Source organism: Cryptotermes secundus, unplaced genomic scaffold (genome assembly GCF_002891405.2).
Source record: "Cryptotermes secundus unplaced genomic scaffold, Csec_1.0 scaffold43, whole genome shotgun sequence".
In the NCBI taxonomy this organism is placed as follows: Eukaryota; Metazoa; Arthropoda; class Insecta; order Blattodea; family Kalotermitidae; genus Cryptotermes; species Cryptotermes secundus.
Genome location: NW_019723298.1, coordinates 1,740,103 through 1,765,321, shown reverse-complemented (window position 1 = coordinate 1,765,321; position 25,219 = coordinate 1,740,103). Strand labels below are relative to the sequence as shown.

Sequence of the window (25,219 nt, the reverse complement as noted above, 5' to 3'; positions counted from 1 at the left end):
AGGTCTCCACGCAGTCCACGCCAAAATAATAATAATTATAATAATAATAATTCATTTGAATTCCTTATTTATTAACGTGCTGGATTCAGCAACCCAGAGGCCAATTACCGTCAGGATGAATACAAAACTAATAACAAGCAATATAAACAGACATAAGAATAGAACAAAATATCTAATATCAATTAATGTCATTTGAACTGAAATACAACTTTCTAAAAGTACTATGGATATACAAATTGCATATGAACATTGAAAATTTACGCTACGAGTAAAGGTAAACTTGTCCCTATGTTCACGAATTAAGCACTACGCCATGGAAGTGTGTAGGGACGTAGACCCATATTTTCTTGACCTCGGCTCTAGTGGGATGTGAGTGGGCAGCTTCACACCCCAGCCTCTTTACCCTCGGAGAAAGAGCCCCTGGTATTCTTTGGTAGGTTGGGTGGACCCCAGGGACGGTCTGAACGATTTGAAAGAGAGAAATTTTTTTACCATACCGAGACTTGAACTCCGACCACTCAGTCGTCCAGCCCGTAGCCAGTCGCTATACCGACTGCGCTATCCCGGCTACTCAGGAACACAAATACCGTCTCGTGGTAGAACACACGGACAAAATGTAGAACGGACTGGAGAGACAAGTAATCTATTAGTAAGGACAGTAATAGCACTGTATAGGTCTATTATGGCCGGTCACGGTAGCCCAGCGGTCTAAGGCATGTACTGTCTTCGCTCGCTTGGAAACCGGGATCGTGGGTTCGAATCCCACTCAGAACATGGATGTTTAGTTTGTATGTGTGCGTTTTTTTGTGTTTGTGTACAGGTAGAGGCCTTGCGACGATGTTCACCCGCCCAAGGAGTCCTACCGAATGTGTAAGATCGAGAAAAACCGAAGTGAACGGAGAAGTTCACGGAGGTAGGCCTAGGCCCACTGGAACTGTAGAGCCAAGGAAAAATAAATAGGTCTATTGTGAATTACTGAGCCCCATACAGTGTCTAATTGTTCCCATTTTTTTGCTGCGGGAAGATCATGGTGTGTTAATGAACAAGTTTTCTCCTGAATTTTTAAATATTTTCCGTCCAATTTCTGATTTCATGGCGTGTAATTGTGAATTAATAATTAGAACATATTTTATTGGCCTTTTCACTGGTATAATGTTGATCGTCGCAAGTTTTTTCATACCACAGCGTTTTGGAAACTGGTTCTGTTTCAGGTGAGAGAGCAAAGTAAATCGCCTTACTCCCTTTGTTTCCATGGAAAAGCTAGCCCTAAACCCAAAACATTGCAGTTTGAAAAAGCTGGAACGATTAACAGCATCCAAAATATCAATTAACGGGATTATTGTACAACATTGTCAGAGATGCCGGTCTCTTGTGTCAGAGAAGTGTAAAAATCCTCATTCCCTTAACGTACGCAACAAGCCTAACATTATATGATTATAAACAAGTGCTGATTTTAGCTGAAACATCTTCCTCCAAAAAATTAGCTGGAATGCTCATGGCGACTTACAAATGGGTGGTTTATACGTAATGAAATTGAATCGTCGTAGTTGTTACTTTGGTTATTGTTATTATCATTTTTATTATTATTATTACAGTTGCCTTGTTTTATCGTTTGTGTGTGTTTTTGTTTATTTCTTTTGCTTGTGTTTATTTTAGGATTGACTTTTGGGCTATTGGGTGAACAAGTAAATGAATGAAGAAGTGAATTGAATTGAACTATTATTCAGGACAGTTAAATAATTGAAGTGGTCAGAGGTTCGATTCCAGGCAGAGGAAGCTCCTTTCTTTGCTACCACAGCAGACTCACTCTGAGACTCACCCATCCTTAGATCTAGAGAAATTCCTCTGGAGCGTGAAGCTGACCACTCCAATTTAGTATCGAGGTTAAGAATATATGGAACCTTACTCCTACCATCCCACACGTGCTCATGACACGATGCCTAAGCACAGAGACAATTTAACCGATATTGCTATTGGTAGTAGTCTCCGCTAAGAATGGATGTTTGATGGGCATGGAACTATCCAAGTGTCTTAAGTTAAATAGCTTATTTACGTATTTACACACATACACTAATTTGCAAGAACCCTGATGGTTTGGTTTTGTGTAAGGGCAGGCTTCTTCAGTGAAATGCTATATTATTATTATTATTATTATTGAATTGGACAATAATAATAATAATAATAATAATAATAATTCAATTCGTGTTTATTTACGTGCATACTTAACAGCACAGTGGCCAGTTACAAAGTTAACACGATTATACAGAAATACACAAAAAATTGCCGAGCAAGATACAAAATATGACAGTCTATATAATAGCAATAAATTAATAACAATTCCAAGAAAATTGAAGTTAGCTTTGGCAGGTGTGAAAAATAAAATAAGTACATTTCCAATGGTTATGCCGTTTGTGGCATTGTATAGTAGTAGTAGTAGTAGTAGTAGTAGTAGTAGTAGTAGTAGTAGTAATTGTTGTAGTAGTAGTAGCAGTAATAAAAATAATCATAATGATAATATTTAAGAAGAGAATGTCCCAGATTATTAGACGTATTTATGAACATTACTGCCCTCAAGGATACCTTTTCCTTTCTCAACCCTATTTACTTCATTGCATCAATTTCCTTGCTATTTCATTCTCTTTTTTTTTCATTTTTTGTTTGTGTGTACACGTGTAGAGTCCGCCAGTTACGGGATATTTACTGTCTTACTGTCGGCAAACAAAAAATATTATTATTACTGCTGCTACTACTACTACTACTACTGCTACTACCACCACCACTTTTACTACAAATGTAACAACTGCCACTATTAATCTCAACTACATATATACTCTTTTGTTACCGCATTAATTAATTCTGATGAATATTGCTACAAGAGTGTTATTCATCTCTCTGCTGTACTATATATCCCGCCACCCCCGTCCAGGAAGTCCTACCGACTATATGTAGTTTAAGAAACTGAAAAAAAACTATCAAGGTCCACAATGGCTGTAGAGCCATTTTTATTGATATTATTATTATTATTATTATTATGTTTATTTTGTTTCTACAGTCCTTTGTTGGACCTTGACCACTTTTTCAGGTTCTTGATCATGTACACAATCTGTAGGACTCCTTGGACTGGGGATCAGCCCGTCGCAAGGGCACTACCTGCACACAGAACAACACAAACAGAATAAACGCACATATAGATATCCATGCCTTGATTGGTTCGAATCCACGATCCCAGCTTTCGAGCGAGCGAAGGCAATTCATGCCTTAGACCGTGGCGCCACGGTGATCGGCCTGTAGAGCCATAGATGGATAGAGCGATAGATATTTCTCGTCATAAGCGCAGACATTCTGATGTTAATTAAAACTGGGCGGAATTGAACCAAGTCTTTGGGACTGTAGTTCCATAATTTAGACGTTCACTAACAGTGCTTCTTGCAGCTCTAGTCACAGCGTTGTTTCATCTATTTACAGTTTGTTTAACGGCACTACCAGCTGCTCAGAGCATGCAGCGTGGAATAGTAAAATGATTACTGGGAGATGAATTCAGAAACGTGTGAAAGGGAGCAGTGACTGCATAATTTGATACAAGATCTCCGAACTTGATATGTAATGTTCTAAAACTGCATAATGAGGAGCTTCATTTGTACACTTCGCCAAGCGTAATTAGAATGCTCAAATCAAAGACGATGAGGTGGGCAGGGCATGCAGAACTATGGGGCAAGGAGGAATACGTTTAGGATTTTCATGGGAGAGCCAGAAGTAAAGGGACCACTAGGAAGACCTAGACATACGCGGGAAGATATTATTAAAGAATATCTGAGAGAGGTAGGATGGGGTTGCGTGGACTGGATTGATCTGCTTCAAAATAGGGACCAATGGATGGCTCTTGTTAGCACGGCAATGAAACATCGGGAGCCGTAAAATGTTAAGAATTTCTTGAGTAGTTTCGCAAATGGCGGCTTCTGAAGAAAGGATCAGCTCCATGGAATTAGTTAGTTATGAAATAAACTTGACCATCTCAAGGATGAAGAATTGAAGCTCACAAAGTGTAGTAATTTATATCACAAAGACTGGGACTATATACATTATTCGTATGGCCGCTATTAGTCAGTAATGTAAACACAAACAGTAGCGTGAATGCATAGATAAGAATATATTCTGAAGTAGAATATAAGTTCAATTTCTAGTTATAGAATTATTTGTCACGTGTCCAGAATTCTTTTACCTTTCCATCAATTTTCAGTCTTTGAGGGGAAGTGGAAGTAAGCCTACCCTTATGCTTTTTTAAGTGATGTAAAGTGGTGGGGATATTTCAGGTGTACTTGACCTGCTTGATGTATGGGAGCAATGAAGATGCCTACGTGTTGAGCGGTCGTGCAAAATGGGCTCTTAGAGAAATCTTAAAGAGACGTTTAGGGGTACGTGGAATGTCTGAAGTGTGCTGAAAATACGGGAGGAGAACTTGAAAGGACTCGAGTGTCCCAGATAAATACACTACCAAATCTCTGAATTTTGGACATGTGAACAACAGTTGAGAATATAAAATATTGGAACTTTGGTTACACATATCTCATATGTGGTAGAAACAGGGATTTCAAGACTAAGGAAGCAAAATGCCCTCTGGCTTCGCAATAAACCGCTCCAACTCTTCACTCTCTCTCTCCTTGAACTTTATTCTCAGTGGCGATATATTTCTGCACGCTAAACTGAAGAAAAAGCCGTTCTCTGTTTAAAACCACGCAAATGCAACTTCTACTTTTTTAACGTTTCTGTCTTGTTTGTTCTACCCATGAAAGCAAACGCAACTTCGCTTCATCTGTTAGCTTTTTTTTGTGTGTGTGTGTGCGTGCGTGTTGGGTAGAGAGCATTCTTTCCTTTGTCTCTCCCTTCCCCCGCTGTCCCCTCTCTTTTTCTTTATGTTCGTTTTTTTGTGCTTTCTTTCAGCCATTCGTGCACATTGAAGTATGGCTGCTGATTCTACAATAGTTTCAGTGGTTCACTTAATGCACCAGAATTTTATATTAACAGTCCTTATTCGTTTCGAAATACCCTGAATGCATCCAGGTCTTGTAATCTTCGTACTTCAGCGAAACTGAAGCCAAATTATCAATCAAACTCTATTAATTGCACTAGATGTTCAAACATTCCTTATATTACGAAATCAATAGTTCCAGTTAGCGATATATTATTTATCCTATTATATTATAGCGTGATTCTATATTTACATGATAATAAAAACAACAAATTCCGTGATATTAGTCCGCAAGCGAATTATACCGACTGAGCGACCGCCTCTTGTCGGCGAAGTTAGTGCCAACTTTAGCTTATAGAGGATATCACGTAGTCAGCGTAACGAATCCCCTCGGTCATTAATTTCGGTTTTCTATACAGGAATTTAATGATAATAAATGACGAAAATATAAAGAATAACCTGCCTAACAAGCCTGTACACAATTTCTACGATTAATATTTCAGATAATATTTACTTTTCGGATCCTCCGCGAACTTAAAAAACAATGCAGTTTCTGAACATCGAACGTCATGTAATGTTCAGGGAATAACTTGATAAATCTTTCCAAATCTTCCTGTACTTTTGGTGAAATTGTAGAGCTTATTTACGTATAAACTAAGTTAACTTGTTAGAAATCAATTCAAAGTTTAATAAAGTTCAATTCTACTCGCATAATTTAATTGCGTTAAACTTTCTGTACCAGGGCTCATTCGTATGTACCAAAGAGAATACTTGGTTCATGTGTTCATTATAAAACGACAGATGCCTCTTCAGTCGATATCGAAGCTGTAATTATTTCAACCCGTGTATTGGGAAGGGAAATCAGAATATTTGAAGTTCTTGCTTATAGTTGTGATTACAGCCGTTTCAGTATGGTTACTTACAATTTAATGCGACACTCTACATCTTAAAAAAAGTTTCTCTTCTGATATGAAGGATATTAGTAGCATTAGTAAAACGTAATGGCAAAAGTAGTAGTACTTGTTTTACTGTAAGTTTTCATCATGATTTCAACTGAAGTGTCCTTTATTTGATCAGGGGTTTTCTTAAAATAAGCACTGCTGATATAATGACATCGCGTATTTCTTATATCGTGCACTTATTTAAGGCTTATACCTACGCGGATTTTGAAATCGCTTTCTATCGTACATACCTACCAATGCACTATAGTTTCATTACTTAATTACTTACTCATGGAGCTGAGCCCTCCTGGAGGAGCCGCCAATTCTGCAGCTACTCAAGAATTTCCCAGCATTTTATGGAACCCGAAGGTTTATTACCGTGTTCACAAGAGCCCTCCACTGGTCCCTATCCTGAGCCAGATCAATCCAATCAATAGAATCCCATCCTATCTCTCTAAGATCCATTTTAATATTGTCCACCCACCTACGCCTTGATCTTCCCAGTGGTCTCTTTCTTTCTGGCCTTCCCACTAATATCCTATACGCATTTCTCGTCTCCCTCATTCGTGCTACATGTCCTGCCCACCTCATCCCCCTTGACTTGGTCATTTTAATTATACTTGGAGAAGAGTACAAGTTATCTGACAAAACTATTTAGTGTACTAATACTGAAATACCTTCACTTTTCATTAAAATTAGACTCAACTAAGGATGAAACATTACATATCTTCTATATTATATAGCGTTGTCATGCAAAATGGTGATAAGTCTTATGATCAAACAGATCGCTGTATACATCAAATCTATATACCAAATAGTTACCTAGAGTCGAAAGAGTGATGGAAGTACATATTTTTATTCATTAAAAGCACGAAAGTGCGTAATTTCATAGTTTTCAGTCACCCTTACAAAGCTCTTTTGTATATAGAGAGAAAAGAGAAAGAAGACAAGGAAATATTAAACACATATAAACTAAAAATAATTTCGGGTAAATTATATTTCAAAAGACAGTACTTACGAGTAACATGCTGTACGTGTACATGTAAACTAGAAGCGTGAAATCCCAAATTAAGAAAAAAAAATAAAAAAACGGTAAAGCTATCCCCGTACCGACCGTGAAGGCCCATAGGGTTGTCAGACGTTGAGGGTCCCACATTGTCTAGAGTCTAGACAATCGGCTCAAAGATGGCGGTAAGGTTACAAAAACAAAAACAAAAAATCAAAAACAAAATCATTTTTTATATTCTTTATGTGTCTGCTACCCAGATATGTGAATCAAAATTATAAACTGAGCCAGCCATTAAAAACTTTTGAAATTCTGTAAATAGAAAAGAAATTTATTCTAATATTCGCGGAATTATTTGGCCTTACATGTTAGTGACATCTGGCGTAATTATTGGAAACTTACTGTAACATAGATCATTAAGTCTGCAGATATAATCTTCGATGCATTCGGAAATACTTTGTGAAAGTTTTAGTAGTTGATAGCGAAGTTCGCTAAAACAGAGAATAATAAAATCAGAGGCCAACTTTAACCATTGGGCAGAGGGGCCCTAATTGAAAAAAAAAAGTGTTTAGAATTTCGATCTAAAATGCGATAAAAGAACTGCAGCTTTGAATATGGGTAACTGCTTTGAAGTTACGGGATCGCTGCGTGAGTGTGTGAACAAGGTGAGTGCAGAATACGCCTAGTGTCATCTAGGATGTAAGTCTCTAGTCTGCTAGGTGTACACCGACTTGTGAAAGAATGCGCTGCGTCTACTTTCAGGGTAGGCCATGGAATCTCACGTGGTGTATGGAAGTCCTGTCAGTCCAGTGTTATAATAAGAATGCGCTGCGTCTACTTTCAGGGTAGGCCATGGAATCTCACGTGGTGTATGGAAGTCCTGTCAGTCCAGTGTTATAATAAGAATGGCGCGAGGAACGCCTCCTATAGAAGATTGAGTCTGTGTGATGGACCATTTTATTCGCTCTGACAGAGTGAAGGAGTAGTGCTTTCTTGAGTCTCAGTAAAAAGATTTAAAAGGTGAGACCGATGCCACGGATGTGGTGAAAGCCATGAAAAAAGAAGCTGAAATCGGAAGAAAGGACAGAGAAAGATGAAGAGAGTATGAAAGACGCTGCAAGGGAAAGGGTGTCGAAGAAACTCTGCTATGTTTTCAAGGTTCGAAGATTTCATGCATGTTTTATCATTGGAATAATATTTTCTAAAGCCAAACAATTTCTGTTTATTATTTGCACCACGAAGTTGTAAAGTCCATATTGAAATGGAAGTGAAGTCATAGAATTCCTGTATCGAAATTTCAGTAATGTTAGAATGAATGGAGGTCTATATTATGCAATCCATAACATTATTTTTAGTCGGTTATGGTAGCAGAGCTGTCTAAAGGCGCGTCCACATTACTCGTGATCGTGCTTGTGCTCGTGCTTGCGCTCGCAAGTAATGTGGACGATATGACAAGTCACGAGACAAGCAAATTGTAGATTTTTAATTTAAAACTATAGCCAATAAATTAAAATACGGCTACAGCCCGCGCCGAAGCCTGGCGAGCAACTGAAGTAGTGTGGACGAAGATTTACGATCACAAGTAAAAGCCAGACGAGTCTCCCGACGAGCACAAGCCTGGCGAGTACGAGCACGAGCACGAGTAATGTGGATGCACCGTAAGACATGTACCGTCTTCGCTCGCTCGAAAGCGAGATCGTGTGTTCGAATTCCACTCAGGACAGGGATGTTTGTTGTGTGTATGCATTTATTCTGTGCTTTGTCCTGTATTTAGGTAGATGCCTTGCGACGATCTGATCGCGCGTCCAGGGAGTCCTACCGTCTGTGAAATGATCATAAAACTGGGAAATCAGCCCTACGCTACTAAGTGGGAAGAAAAGGAGAAAAAAAGAAAGGAAAAAAACATAACTTTTAAATTACTGATTTTAGGCTTTGACAGCCATTAGTTATTGATATTAATGCTGTTCTTGAGTTGTTACTCTGTTTGGTTTTGGGCGAAGTTTCTGTCGTTTCGGAGGTGTATAAAATTATATTAACTCTCAAATCACTCACTGTTCATCCCTGTCCACATTTAACGTCCATTAAGTCACTGGGACATGTAATTTTCTCTCCACATCGTACATAAGTATTTTCTGTAACAATAGAGTGACAGAGAAGTGTTAATGATAAGTCTGTTCCGTGAGGTTGCAGATAGAAGTCCACGTTTTGAAAGGTGCTCAATCAAAAACTATTTAACTGGTACAGGAATTCGTTATTTACTTAAGGAGAAGCCAACAGCAATTGTCAGTCCAGTCCAGTCGTAATACGGTTTAATTCAGTTGTCCGTTGAATGTCAGCATGAGACTTATAAATCCGTTGCCAGGATACGACTAGTAAAGGCAGAAGAGACCGTGTCGTAGTGATTTGTGAAGTGAGTAGATTAGCGAGAGCGCAATAATTGATTGTGATTAGAGAGGTTATAAAAGAAGGTGTTAAAACCAATCATCCAGTCCAATATCCGTTATTATTAGTCACGGAACCATAAACTACGTGACAGTGTTCTGTACAGGGTATGAGTTGTGTAGCTCTTCAGTATAAAATTTTCGCTATTGTCCCATTACAGCCCTTCTGTCAGCTACAGACACACTCCTTAGCAGCCCCAGTCTCTGTTCTTCCCTTAACGATAGTCACTTTATCAGAAGACAAAGACCTATGCTCTGTGGTCAGTTGTATGTGGGAAAAGTTACTGAAATCTGAACATTGTTTATTTCTTCATAATTCTGATACAGAATTTTTCATAACGGAGAGGAAGAAATGCTTCCACATAGTGAAAAGTTGTTCGCTAATATTATTACGTTAAATAACAAAAATTCTTGGAATAACTGTTCGCCTACTTTCCTTTGATATTACACGGGCCGCATAGAAAACGAAAAATTATGGGGTAACACAGACGCATAAACAACAAGGTGATCTCGTGGGCCTCCTAACAAGAATTATGGGGGGAACACACATGAGCTCATAAGCATTGATCACTAGGGGTAAGATACACAGACAGACGGATAAACAGACAGACAGCTAGATGATCTCAAAAAGCCTCCTATTATGTTCTTAATTTAAAAAAAGTAGGCTAATAAACTTAAAGGCAAAGGAACATTAACAAAAATAAATAAATTAAACTCATTCCTTGAAAATACAGAATCCTCAAACCAACTAATATTTATGCATATAAAGTATTAATCTTTTAGCATATACAATATTATTCATTCTAGTGGCTTATGGTTTCAAAATATACAGGCTTTGCCCAGCTGAGACTGTCAGACGATGAAGGGCCGAGTTCAGACTCGGTTAGATATTTCTTCGGTTCATCATTCGATCGTGCCCCACACTCATATATTACCCCCCCCCTTTCCGAGGTTTATTAAATCCCTATCCGGGGTTCATGTCATCACGCTCTGATTCTTTGAGTTCGAGGCTTTAAGTCTGCGCATGAACGATTACAGAGAGTGTGTTTGTGCAGTGTCAGTATGGAAATGTCGGTTCTTTGCTTCTAGACCTCACTTCCCTCTTTTGGACTCTATTCTTTCCATTCTTAACATTTCGCACCGTTGAACTGACGTGGAGGAAGGAAAAACTCCATTAGAAGGGAACATATTTCCTTTTCCCTTATGCTTTCAAATGCGCCTTCGACGTGATGTCAATCGTCTATTTAAAATACTGAAGTGTGAACTTGAGATTGCGTTTCAGAAACCTGTACGAACCGTGCCCCCATTCAGTCTTACGAACTCTGCAGATTTCAGTGGAACAGAAACTCTTTATCTAATGGTTCGAACACTGGCAGGGACGTATTACCAATGTAGGTTTGTTTTGCAAAGAGAATAAGATATTACATATCTCACATATATGTATGCATCCCTGTGAATATTTCGACAGAATGTAACGAATTTTTATAACAGTAGGAGAGCACAGAAATACATTGAAAATTTTGTCATGAGATTCTGGAAGAAAAATATCACTCGCAATTCTTACACGTACGTATATGAGAGGATAATATTAAAATATATCTTAAACAAATTGGATTGAAGATATTAATGTTCATCTTGCTTTAAGTAGCAAATAGTGTTAGGCACTTATGACTACGGTAATGAACATTTCGCCGATTTTTTTGACTAGCTCAGCAACCATTAACTTCTTGTGAAGTATTTTTCTCTGTGCAGTTAGTGCTTTAATATACCCTAATGCTGTGTAATAAGAGATATTTCGGTTACACAATTTTGAAATAGGTAATGAATTCATGGCACATTTCGTTCATCATACACCTTTTCACCGCCGCAACCATGAGGATGGACATGCCAGGAGCTCAAGATATCGGTGTCTAGCTTGCATGCATTCTCAGTGGCGTTTGCTCCTTTGTCATACGAGTAATGGCGCTCTCACAGTTCATATATTTTCTTTCCATTGGCCCTTCCAACCGATTCAGGGCCCAGACCTCTTTTTCAGTTCCATAATCATTTTTCACAGACGGTAGAACTCCTTGGATAATGAGGAGCTTCATAACTTGTACGCTTCTCCAAGTATAATTAAAATGATCATGTCAAGGAGGATGAGATGGACATGGCATGTAGCACGAATGGGGTAGAGGAGGAATGTATACAGAATATTTGGGAAAGCCGGAATTAAGGAGAAAGACCAAGGCGTAGGTGGATGGACAATATTAAAATGGATCTCAGAGAGATAAGATAGGATGGTATGGATTGGATTGACCTGGCTCTTGATAGAGGCCGTTGGTGGGCTCTTATGAACACGATAATGAACTTTGGGTTCCATGAAATGCTGGGAAGCTCTTGAGTGGCTGCACAATTGGCTTCTCAAGAAGGGCTCAGCTCCATGATTGAGTGAGGTAGGACTCCTTGGACGAGTGCTCAGCCCATCGCAAGGCCTCTACCTAAACACAGAATAAAAGCATACACACACAAAACATCCGTGCCCTGAGTGGAATTCGAACCCACGATCCCAGTGTCCGAGCTAGCGAAGACCTCGCGGCTACTGTGACCGGCAGTTAATATGCAGTGGTCAGCAATTGAGACGTTGACAACTCAGTCGAATTTCTTGGATGATTTCCGACATCAAACGAGCGGCAGGGGACGCGTATTGCACTGCTGCAGGGTCGCGCGTGTCTGATAAGAAACTCTGTTTTGAAATGCTGGCTTTGAAACATTCATGTTCACGCCTCCGTGCGCTTCCCCCGACGCACCCAGCCAGTGTTCTTCCAGAGTACTTAGAAATCCCCTCTGTATGCGTTAGAGTTTCCCCGGCAGCCGCGAGATGTCCCAAGTGGGAATACTTCGATTTCGATTAGGGAAATATCCGGTGTGAGTTTGCTTGTTCCTTGCTATATTTAACTAAAAGTTTTCAAGTTTGGAAGCCGCAGTATAGATCACAGGAAAATAGTGGATTAATTAAGGATCTGTTTCCTATCATTCAGCTCATAATCTTAATGACTATAGTTCCTGTTTGAAACTTAAGGAATAAAATACGACCCACTAAACAGACTTCTGGTAGCAGAACCCAAAAGTTCGACACCCCAACATTGGACACGAGCCTAAGCCGGTTGCTTAAACCTCGCAATCCCTCTTCTACTCATCCATCTTAATAATATCCTCACATCTATTTCTCACTGTTAAAATGAGCGTCAAACCAAGAGGTATCCAAATCACAATTCTGTTTTAATTCATTATTTCCCTATCCTGATATCCCGCATACAAACTACAGTGAGTTTTATGGCGAACCTATGTTCAGACGGAACAGTCCAGTCGGCCAGAAAAAAAAAAGTAACGCTCAGCCCTGTAATAGGCCGTGGAGGCCCACAGAGTTGTGAGACGTCAAGGACCTAAATTTTCTAGATTATCAGCTCACAGATGGCGGTGAGGTTGTCATCGTTATGCGCCGGCCGTCCTTTACCCCTGAGGAAGATTCCTGATACCCATTTCTGTTAGAGGCTGAGTCAACGTCAGAGCCGTAGTGTGGCTGAAAGGATTAGGCCAATTTAAAAATTCAATGACATCGGGATTCGAACCCGCGACTACACTTCACAGTTCACTATTACACACACACACTAGTTTCCACAGTCACGTCTTCACTAGCCGTTGCTCGATAACGGCTTCCAACGGCGGACTTTCCGCTTCTTCTGACGGTTCCCGAAATGTCCCCGGACTCAGCTACCAGCTTCTAACAGCAACACCTCACAAAAACTGAATCGGAACAGTCCTCTCACTGACTCGCCAACCAGCTCTCACTGACAACTCAACTGACTCACTCACTGAACTGTCCTGCTTATAACAGCTCGTCACGAGCCGCACAGAAAACACCGTTTCTCTGTTGCTGTTTACTGGACTTTGCCTATTAACGGCCGTTGTCTCGTTCATTTCGAGGTTGTTGCTTAAAAACGAGTCTACATGCCGCAGTATGTTCGTAAAAACATGACGTAATCGTTCTTCTCGTTTTTGCCACATTTCAGTTTTCGAACGTGTATTTGTCTCGTCGAGTTAAATTGACTCGCCCTGAACAATGAAACAACCTAGGTTTCAATACAACTGTTCTAATGTTGATGCTACCCAGTCTGATTCATGTGTAACTTCCAATAAACAGTACTGTATAATATATAGAAGTTTCTGCAAACTTCCTGAACCAAAGAAACTTGTCACATTTCCTTCGAGATTGTCTGCTACAAGATTAGGCCCCCTATGTGGATAGAACTGGTGTATATATTGAAGTGACATTTACGAAGCTGCTTTTTGCGTAAATATCTTTCCTATGCTGGCGTGGGAGTTCCTCTCCTCTAGAGTAATTATAAGTCGAGAGATCTACGTAAAACAACAAGAGTTTTGTTGGCTGCTTGTTTTATATTCAGCTCTCTTCCTTTCGTGCCAGCTTACATTTTGCTACTGGGAATTTATTCACTACTTTTTTATTCACAAAAGCATACATTTTGCTTAAAAGTTAAAGTAAGCTCTGTGTTACATACGGAAGAAGTTGTATCTCACGTATTATTTCACTTCTAGAAAAACGTTTTTTTTTATATCTAGGCATCTTGTAGCACGTTGTAAGAATGTATTAATGGAGTTGCTGTGTTCGTTGGTATCCTCAAATATTTATATCTTACATATACGAAAACGACAGGAAATATAAAATTGTCTTAGTTAGTTAGTTATTGGAGAGGGTGGGTTTCCCCATGCACTTAGACCAGTATTGGTCCATTGTGCTACCTTCTATGATATTCTACCAGTCTCTATACCCTACCGATATTGGTGCGTCCCATCAGTCCCGACCGAGCCAGCGAGTTCGGCCTCTACTGGCTTAGCGGTATCTATAATGCTTCCCCCATCTATCAGAGGCGTTAGAGACTACTGTTGGGCTGGAAATGTCCTTGAATTTGGCTCAGTGACCTCCTTTGGAGATATGAGGTTCTTTTACGTGCCGTAAAGCTACGACACGGGACCCACGGCTTAAAGTCCCTGCCGGAGGACTTGTTCTCTGAATTTTTCCGCCCTTAAAAATTCCACGACCTCCGCCGGGTTTGAACCCGCGTACCACGAGTCATGAGGTGGGAACGTTACCTCTAGACTACGGAGGCCGCTTTAAAATTGTCTTACTCAGTAAGTCATATTTGTGTCGGCTTCTATTGAGCTACTTTTCGCTATAACCACGTCATCATAGAAAAGTGATCAGTATTAGACATAAAATTGATAGGTCTCTATCTATGTTTTAAAGTTAACAAAATTGTGCAAACATTTCGATGCTTCAGAAAAATCGTTAAATTCCAAAATTAATATTTCAAAACAAAATCTTCTTGAACAGATTGTAATAGTATAGTCTTGTTTTAATAAGAGAATTCTTCACCGTTACACTTGTATTAACCACGGAATGACAAGCTATCCAATGTGAGCAAATTTATTGTCAATAATGCAATTATTTATATAGTCTTACATATTTCGGCCCCCCGAGGCCATCTCCAGAGACTCAGCATTAAGAGCAACAGAGGAACATGCTTTAGAATTTCTAAGGACCTTAGTATAATAAGTTATACAGTCGCAACGATAAAATAATTTAAATTACAAATGTTTAAATACTATCCGTAAAAGTTTTCTTATTTTTTGTCATATTTTCTGATCGATACTTTTGTCTATAATTACTATATGCCTGTGCATCCTGCTGCATATGTTTAGTGGCAGTGTGTGACGAAATCAGTTAAGTGCTTCTTCTTTTTCATTACTAGTGGGGTGGGACTAAGTCTTTTGTACTGCGACCACTTCTGGCCTATTGTACCAGCCCCAGATGATAGGTGAGGGTAATTGTGGAGGAATTGGTGGAATGAAGATTGGCAGGGGAAACCGAAGTACTCGGAGAAAACCTGCCCCAGAGCCAATTTGTCCACCACAAATCCCACTTGACCAGACCCGGGATCGAACCCAGGCCGCCGTGGTAGAAAGCCAGCGACTAACCGCTTGAGTTATGGCGCGGCCCTAAGTACTTCTTAATTGGGAGGTCAGGTTTCGGTCGAATAACTAGCCACCTCAGTGAGGTACTTTGTGGTTTTCTTCAGACCTTCCGACAGAATACTGAGGTAGTGAGCTATCTTAAAATAGGACAACACCATTGTCTTCCAAATAAACAAAACAAACAAACTCCGTGGGTTTAGCCCCCAAGCGAACTATACTGACCGTGCGACCGCCGCTTGTCGGTGAAGTTAGTCCCAAATTTAGCGGATAGATGGTGTCGCGTGGTCAGCTCAACGAATCCCCACGATCGTTAATTTCGGTTTTCTATACTGGAGCCCTTAATTCCTGGAAATGTGATTAATCAATTATCCTCATGAGGCTGAGTGGACCCCGTTCCAGATCCACTACTTCTCAGAAAATCTGGTAGTGCCGGGAACCGAACCCGGGACCTCTGGATCTGTAGCCAGCAACTCTGACCACTAGACCACAGAGCCACGCCTTCTAAAATTCTGACCTACTTCGTGAGCTGAGTTCTTCTTGAGATGCTCATAGTTGTTCAACTATTTAAGATATTCCCCATCTTTTATGTATCTGAAGATTTATTGCAGTATCCAGAAGAACATGATTTTGGTCTCTATCTTAGACCATATAAATCCAGTCTACTCTCTACAATTCTTTTCCTTTAAGGTCCGTTTTAATGCCATCGTCTCAACTATGCATAAATATTCCATGTGGTACAGTTCCAAATGTTTCGATCAAAGGTTATCCTGCATTCATCGCTACATACGTGTAGAAAGCAGTCTTCTGGGATTTGGCACCGTGTATATGTGGTGTTAACCGACGTTTCGGAGGAACGTATCGCCTCCATCTTCAGGGTAGAAGAAAAAATATAGGAAATCTGCAAGCGAAGAGACCGTGAGAACCGGTAAAATCAGACTGTAACCACTGTAACCACTGTAACTGTGGTGTTAACACCACATATACACGGTGCCAAATCCCAGAAGACTGCTTTCTTCATAGTCACCGCCGTGAAAGCCTCAAATCTTACATACATACGTGTAGTTCACGCAGCTATAAAATAGTCAAGAAATGAAGCAAACGTGTTCAATCAATAATTCTTCATACTCAAATCAGCACCAAGAAAATTGCAACGTGAAGCGGGAGCCACGAATTTGTTCAACTAACCGATAATGACATCCCAGGCATATAATGTATTCTGACATTCTGGTAGCATAACAGATGGAGCAGATGACATCTATACTCATAAACATGAACTGCTCTCTTTTGCAGCATTCGAATTAGTAAACATTCATATGTATAAGGAATAAACCGAAATAAATGCAACAGTTGATTTTTTTTGTACCGGAAACGTAATGTGTTTCCTGTGAGGTACGAACTGAATTCAAATATACATATATATTATTCAGAAGAAATTGAATCTTTTGAATGGTTCATATTTTCCTCTTCTCACCTGAAAATTTGATTACGAAACGTGTTCCACCTAGAATGACAGTAGAGATATGTAATGACCGTGAGAATCATCCACTACGATTGAAATTCAGGAAAATATTTATATGGAAACTAACTTTCCACTGTACCCCCCAAAACGATATTGAGTAGTAGTTTTTTCGTTTACCCGTGGCATCTAAAACCACCATAAGAGTCTGTAATGTAATAGGAAAACAGACATAAGGGAACAGCCTAAAACAATTTCTTATAGAGTTCTGCAGTTTAGTGTAACTTCATAGGTGTAACGTGCACGCTAAGGGAGAACACAGGTCGATACATAATGCATCTGCTAATCCACTCAGCGTCACAGTATAATTCTCTGTTGTGCCATAACTGCACCCTCGGGTGGAGAGATGAAGGGGGACTAGAGACAGAAGGGTCGTAAGAACATTAATATTTTGTTAGTTTACCCAAGGCTGCTACTGGCTGATGCTGTCAAAGATGCAGCAACGTACCGCATAGACCGGCCCAATATGATCATCTGAGTGCAGTGTGTATCCTTAGCAAATATTATTACGGCGGTAAAATAGAGGAAGAGTGACTTGGCTGGAGGCTTGAGAAATACATATACAGTCTTAGTCGGGAATCATAAGAGACAGAAGATTTAAGAGTGGGAACTTGTGGAAGGAACATATTGAAATGGACTTACAAAATTGTGTTTGTATTTGTGGACTGGATTTTACTAAGAATAAGGCCTAATGGTGGAGTTTTATTTACATGGTAATAACAATTTCTATTCCATAAGATGGGAGACTTCTTGACTACCTGAGCTACTACTAGCTTCTAAATACATACATTGCTTTACCGAGTTAGGGCCCAGTCTCATGAAAGGCTGCGAATTATTTTTTTAGGTTATGTTTCAGGATCGTTCCGTAAAGACACGTTTCGTACGAATCCAAGCGTTCAACGACAGTTTGAAATGTAGAGCGAGTCATGAGTATCTCGCCACTGCAGAGAGAGTCAGATAACAGCTTCCTGCTTCCGAGTTACGCTCGATAGTTGCTAACAGTGATGCCCCTACTTTTATTAAAAAAAAAAAGGACTTCGTATCAACTACCCTGCATAGACCTACGGGATAATACAGATGCATATAAAAAAAATAGTAACTTTGCCTTCATAAAGTAAGGAAAATTTATCCCTGTAACAGGCCTCTCAGGCCCATAGGATTGGGAGACGTTGAGGCTCCAACATCTTCTAGAAAATTGGATCACAGATAGTGATAAGGTTGTCCGGCCGCCTTTTACTTCCCCAGCAATATTCCTGGTACTCATTTCTGTTAGGGGCTGAGTCGACCCCAGGGCCTTAGCGCGACCGGAAGGATTATTCCAATCGAAAAAATCAAATGACATCGGGACTCGAACTCGCTTGCATTATAGTGCCTCAACCAGCTACTCTACCGCGTGCCCCAAAGTTATACCTGTGCATCTGAGTGAGCCCCAGGGCCGGTTTGCACGTGATGGACAAGAAACATCTCCTGCCCTTACCAGGAATCTAACCCCAGGTTCTCCGTCGTCCAGCCCCTAGCTTAGTCGCTATACCGACTGAGCTATCTGTTTACTCTTGTATCTGCTTCTATTTTAGTGTGATCTATTGATTTATTTTGTTACGTTTGATCACAAATAAATAACACATCGGTGTTTATGTTAACAACTGGGAGCAGTGTAGTCATGTAGAAGGGAATGGCGCTATCAAAGAAGGCTCTCTTTCGGAAGTATGGATTTTGTATATGCCGTAATTTAATGACATCACTGATGAATGCTCGGTTGAAAGCAGAATTATGCTGCTTGTTAAATGAGGGACTGTATATAGGATGACCCAAATTTCTGTTAACTACTCTGTAAACTGTTCACAAAATACGTTAGAAATTTCCTTATTACGTAATGAATTTACAAAGATTATTCGAAAGTAGATTATCTATGTTCAATACACAACTCACAGCGCTGTTGTGCCCTTCTACAAACTGACTGGCAGGTTTAAATCTGAACATTCCCATTAGTATGAAAGAATATTTTAGTTTCAGTAACTTTTGTGCCACTCTGTATATATCGGCACTGAATTGAAAATGATGTGTATAAAATTGACATGAATTATTACCTAATTTGTTTCCGATAATCGTGTTTAATGTTGAATAATGTAACGGATTTTACCAAGGTGTTGCCTAGCAACAGCCCTGTAAACACGGTCCAACAGGCAAAAATAGAGAAACTGTGTTCTCTGTAGATCCGACCGACGAGCCAATAGACTGGCTGGATAGCGATCACTTGATATGTGTTACTGTAGGTCCATGTCGGTTCCTCGGCAATGTAAGTAATAGTGACAGATAGCTATGTCAGCGCTATCCAACACGTAAAAATACAGTAAGCTGTGTTTTCTTTAGATCCGACCGACGCGCCAATAGACTAGCTGGATAGCGACCACGTGATATATGTTTACTGTAGGTCCATGTCCGTTCCGGGGCTATGTAGGTAATAGTGACAGAATTCGTTCAAGACAGTTACGAGTAGTGCAGGATGCAGTGTACAGTACAGTTGAGAGTACAAGAATGGAGCATGTCTTCAGTGAATTGTGAAGACTGAGTACAGATTATGACAGATGAGCACATAATGATAGAAGACGAATTAACGAGAGGGCTTCATAATGATTTGGAGTGCTAGTTCCTGTATTGAGATCCGTTGCTAGCAGGCGAATAATGAAGACGGAGAATCCTAGTGCGTGTGGAACGGTGAACTGTATACTGTGTAAATCTGCGATAACACTGTGTTAAGTGTGAAAATCAGTAACAATGTTATAATTAGATCTTAAAGGCTTTGACGATGGTATATAACACAGAGAATTACTGAGTTTGTGGACTCTATCTATTGTCCGGTGTTCTAAAAAATAGAAAACACGACGTTTCGGAAACTGGATCTGTTACCGTCCTCAGGTGATAGGGAAAGTCACCTGATTGAGATTAGGGGGCCCAACTGAGTAGGTGTCTTTCCCCCTCATCTGAGGATGGAAGCAGATGCAGATTCCGAAACGTCGTGTTTTATATTTTCTAGAACATCAGGCGACGGAAGAAGTCCAAGAGCCCTGTAATTCTGAGTGTTATAATTATTTGCAGTTACGACATGTAAGTATCCAATTACCAATTCGAACCCCATCTCTAGTCACTGTGACACGTGACAATATTATAAATGAATGAATAATGGTTATTAAGTCGTACTGGTGTACCAGAGCTCATCCTGGCTGAGATATCAAGCAGCGGCTCGATATTAGAGCTGTTGTTCCTGGTTTCGAATATTTTGAATTCCTAGTTGTGCGATACAGAAACACCTGTGAGCTACAGAGTAAGGAGCGGTTTTATTGCGTATCGGTCTCCCCGACTGAATGTAAATATATGCACCTCAGCGGAGACTAAGTCCCGTACACTGTAAGCCAATATTTCGAAACTTCTTTGTCTGTCGAGAAGGAAAAGGCGTGGAAAGTCACGTTCTTACTGCAGGCTGATGTATACTACTCTGTACAAAAAGTATCGAACCTTGGACCGGGAAAACAATGCTCTATATCTGGGTGGTTACAATACGTAATCCCCTTCAAAGCAGGCCCCTTGTGACTCCACACACTTAGCCCAGCGGTCCTCCACCGCTGGAAGCAATTCTGGAAGGCTTCTTTTGGAATGGCGTGCAGCTGCGCCGTCGCGTTCTGTATGATGCCCTCGCGGCTGTCAAAACGGCAGCCTTTAGCGGTGTCTTCAGTCTCGGGAACAGCCAGACATCACAGGGAGCCATGTCAGGAGAGTAGGGAGCCTGGCGAACCTGCGGAATGCCGTGCTTGGCCAGGAAACCCTGGATCAGGTGCGATGAATGAGCCGGGGCGTTGTCATGAAGCAGCTGCCAGTTGCGTGCGTCCCACAGCTGCGGTCTCTTGCCCCGAACTGCATCACGAAGATGGCGGAGGACTTGGCACAGTGATGCGTACACTTGAGGCACAACATCCCGGTGTATATTTGTAAATTATTTCTGTCAAATGCAAGTCTTAATAATTATATCAAATTATATTCTGGTAAAAAGCAACAGGTGCTGATGTTACATTGTGATGAACGTATAAAGATTATAATTAAATATTAAATTATCAACTACGAGTTTTCTTGTATATGTTTGTTTTATACTTGTCAAAAATGGCATTCTCTTGCTTTTTAAAACTGTAAGATATGTGACTTTATGTAATTATATTGAAATTATTCCTAAATAATAAATAGAATTAAATTTCCTTGTATCAAAATCTAATGTATATTTCTATTTTGAAGTGCGGTCCTGGACTATTATTTATAGAGCTGAGGTGGCCCTCTGTACAAGTTGAGTTTGACATGCCTGTTTCAGACAATTAGCTCACAGATGTCGATAAGGTTGAAACCTTTTATTCCCAAGGGACATTCCTGGTACTCATTTCTGTCAGAGGCTGAGTCGACCCCAGGACCATAGCGCGGCTGGAAGGATTAGGTAAACTTAAAAAAATACCATATAATCAGGACTCGAACCCGCGACCTTCCGGCTTGTAGCATAGTTCCTCAACTAACTACGCTACCGCGTGCCCCCTTATTTTATAAGAGAAAAGCACTTTGTCTGAAATCTGGTGTTGTCCCTACTGAAAGAGATGGAGTACATAAACAGTATGAACCGGAATATCATTGAGCAGAGCGACGGTCTGGACGTTCCATTTCCGGTAGAGGCAAGAAATTATTCCTTTATTCCTTAGCATCCAGAATGACTCTGGAGGCCACCCAGCCTCCTACCCAATGTGTACTGGAGGCTCTTTACACGAGGTAAATCAGTCGGAGCTTGAAGCTGACTTCTCACCTCCAACTATTGTCGAGGTTAATGGTGGAGCTACACCTACACTCCACCACACGTCTTCATGACGTAGTGCTTCATTAATTAAGCACAGGGACAATTTTATTTTTCCTTCTGTTTTTGCGGCTAGTTGGTTTTCGTTGTGTTCTTAATAATGCCTATACTTGGGTATGCTTCATTGATGGAATGTACGTATTAAAGATGGTCAGTCACTTGAGATCTGAGTCACGTGGTTGGAATGCTAAAGGTTCTGGTGAACCACTGAATTTTACGGAAGAATAACAGCACAAGCATGGTGATGGACCATAACTAAATTAATAAGAAGAAATATTACGAGTGGGTGGAAGAAGTAAAGGCGGGTGGAGCAGTTTCTTCATCTTCGCCTTGCGACAGAGTACTTAGGCCGCAAGTTGGCCCATTGTACGGGGCCAGAATGATATATGTTAGAATTTAGTGTTATGGAAATGACAACTGGCAGGGGAAAACCGAAGTTCTCAGAGAAGATCCTGCTCCAGTGCTACTTCGTCCATCATAAATCCCATATAGACTCTCCTGTAAGGTAAAAAACCTAAGGCATGGGTCACGGATTAGTTATATTGATGATGGGATTTCGGTTTTGGGGGAGGGGTTGACAGAAACACGTTTGATGTTAATTAATAGATCGATAGGTACATCAACGGCAGCATAAAAAAGTCATTTATGAAATCGTATCTGAAATGAGAATCAATCATGGAAAGGAAGCGATGCAAAAATGGCCTAATATCCATTCGAAAAAATTTCATTGTGAAGGAATCAGCAAATTTATGGACCGATATAATGACCATGTTATTTTACTCACCGTCTGACTCCGCTTTGTTCTAAGAAACAAAGATATTGCATGAACAATCAGCACCCAATTGGAAGCAGACATTTTGTCGCTTTCTGATCGCTTTTTCTTTACATAATTTTAACTTGCCTCTGTGCTTAATTAACTAAGCACCACGCATTGAAAACCTATGAGGGAGTGGAGGTATAGCTCCACCATTCTTCACTTCGGAAATAGATGGAGTTGAATATTCAGCTTCACCCTCCGGCCGCTTTATGCTCAAGGAAAGAGCCCTCGGAATCCTTTGGATAAGGGGCTCAGTTGGCTCCAGAGCCGTTCTGGAATCTGCGGAGAAAAGAAAAATCTCTTAAATATCAAAAATAAACATAAACTATGGGTTTTGGTATGACAGAATTTAAGAATGCAACATATGACGCAAATATTTCACACGTCTGTGTAACTAAGTAAGTAACAAATGCAGCACTCTAGCTCTTCCTGAAACGGCTGTTTCCCATTATACCTCGCCACAAACATTCTGTACACCTTGCTTGTATTCTCGAGCGTAGTTAAATGTCCAGCCCATAGTAACTTCCTCCATTTCATTATCCTAATAGTAACAGATGATCTGTGCAGACCACGAATACTATCCAAATTAATGTCTTTTGGGTCTAAATATTTTCATAATGGCTTTATTTTCAAGCACGAGATCTAAGCAATAACCATAAAATCATGTTGTTGCATACCCTTGTGATTTAGATCCAGTCTCTGACCTCAGTGGAGTACTGTGTCCGTACTGCATTGCAACATTCATCTTGTTGACAAATATTGTTGCTGTGCTTTGTGTAGTGCTGCCCTGTAAACTCGAGGAACGGGTACCCTGTGGGTCGATGTCCCATGGGCAAGATCTCTTTAATAATTACTACAAGCTTGAGACCATTTTCTTACTCTTGTTGTTTGTCAGAAGCGGCTCGAGTATTCTGATATTTTGAAACTGTTTCCAGGGCTGCGGTGGCGGTTGGTTATATTGGGCTTCTGGAGTTCGTATCCCTCGCCAAACTCGGTTTTCTCAATAGCGGATTTCAAATATGCAAGTCTTTTCTTATTTGAATCCAATTTTGTAAACTGCCATATTTAATTTTATGTTCCTGCGATATTTATTTGCATATATAAGGAATGGGGGCATTTTGGAGCGTAATTTGTTGAGGCACTATGCTACAAGCCGGAGGGTCGCAGGTTCGATGCTCTAAGAGGTCATTTAATTTTTCCATCCGCAATATGGCCTTATGGTCGACTCAACCTCTAACAGAAATGAGTACCAGGAATCTTCCTGGAGGTAAAAGGCGGTCGGGGCGTAAGGCTGACAACCTTACCGTCCTATCTGAGCCGATTGTCTGGAAAATGTGAGAGCCTCGATGTCTCACAAACCTATGAGCCTCCATGGCCTGTTACAGGGATAGCATTGCCGTACATAAGAAATGAATAGACAACGGCGTGTATAGAAATCCACATTTCCTGAAACTGAGGTGTAAATCTTTTGAAAACAGCTTTCTGAATTACGATTGCCATTTCGGTGCCCTCTTATATAGCACTATTTCATATATAATTATTTTCAAAAACGCCATTACGTACGATAATTGTTACGTTCATAGAACTGGCAAGGTTTGATTGTGTTAACTGCGACTTCGGTTTTCCCCCACTCCCTAGTTTCCAATAAGGCTTCGCTCTCGGTAAGTGCGGTATTGTTTTCTTTAGGACCATAACCCACGCGGTTAGCAGGGAATTTTTACAGTGAGCTATACTGAACTATTCAGAGGCGATAGGTTCATATCCTTACGTACAAATATTATTTCTACGAGTCTGCACATGATGAATTGGTTACAGATTTCTGTGTGTTTATGAAATATAATAGTCTATTTTTCTTTAATTAATCGAAGTGAGAGAGAGAAAACTAAAATTTACAGATAATAAAACACTCTCAAAGCTTATTTCACGATTACAATATGAATTATGAAGGTCTAAGTTACGTGCTTCACGATTGAGTAACCTCAAAACTGAAAGTAAGTTTTGCAGTGGATTAGGAAGTTACCCGCTGGATTCCAACCGCGTCGGCTTGAGTTCGAGCACAGCTCAGATCATGTGGGATTTGTGGTGACAATTGGTGGAATGAGAATTTGCACCGGAAACCGAAATACTCTGAGATAAATTGCCCCGTTGCCACTTTGTCCACCACAAATTCCACATGAATTGACCTAGGGTGGAACCCGGGCTTCCGGGAAGCCGGCGACCAACCACCTGGGCTGTGGCACAGCCTACACACAGCAGTAATCGAACACAGGTATCTATGTGGCAACAGACTTTGTCCTCAAACCGCCTAAATTTTTAATAACAGGTATAATTATAGTTTTATACATACGATATCTTATTTTTTGAGGCACTATGCTACAAGCCGAAAGGTCGCGGGTTCACGTCCCTATGAGGTCACTGGATTTTTTTCAATTGACCTAATCCTCCCAGCCGCACTATGGCCCTGGGGTCGACTCAGTCTCTAACAGAAATGAGTACCAGGAATTAATTAAATAATTTTCCTTGGGAGTAAAGCGCGGCCGGCGCGTAAGGCTGACAACCTTACCGCCATCTTTGAGCCGATTGTCTAGATAATGTGGGACCCTCAACGTCTCACAACCCT

General features: G+C 40.4%; 1 protein-coding gene across 3 annotated transcripts in view; it reads left to right on the top strand.

Moving 5' to 3' along the window:
• Positions 1 to 25,219, top strand: part of LOC111861631 (C3 and PZP-like alpha-2-macroglobulin domain-containing protein 8) — a 286,966-nt gene that overhangs the window by 74,210 nt on the left and 187,537 nt on the right. The window contains exon 1 of one of the 3 annotated variants that reach the window (XM_023846352.2): positions 7,997 to 8,071. The exons of the other annotated variants lie outside the window; for them this stretch is intronic. The gene's annotated coding sequence lies outside the window, so the exon portion shown is untranslated. Of the gene's footprint in view, positions 1 to 7,996; positions 8,072 to 25,219 lie in introns of those variants that run through there. 3 annotated transcript variants of the gene reach the window in all.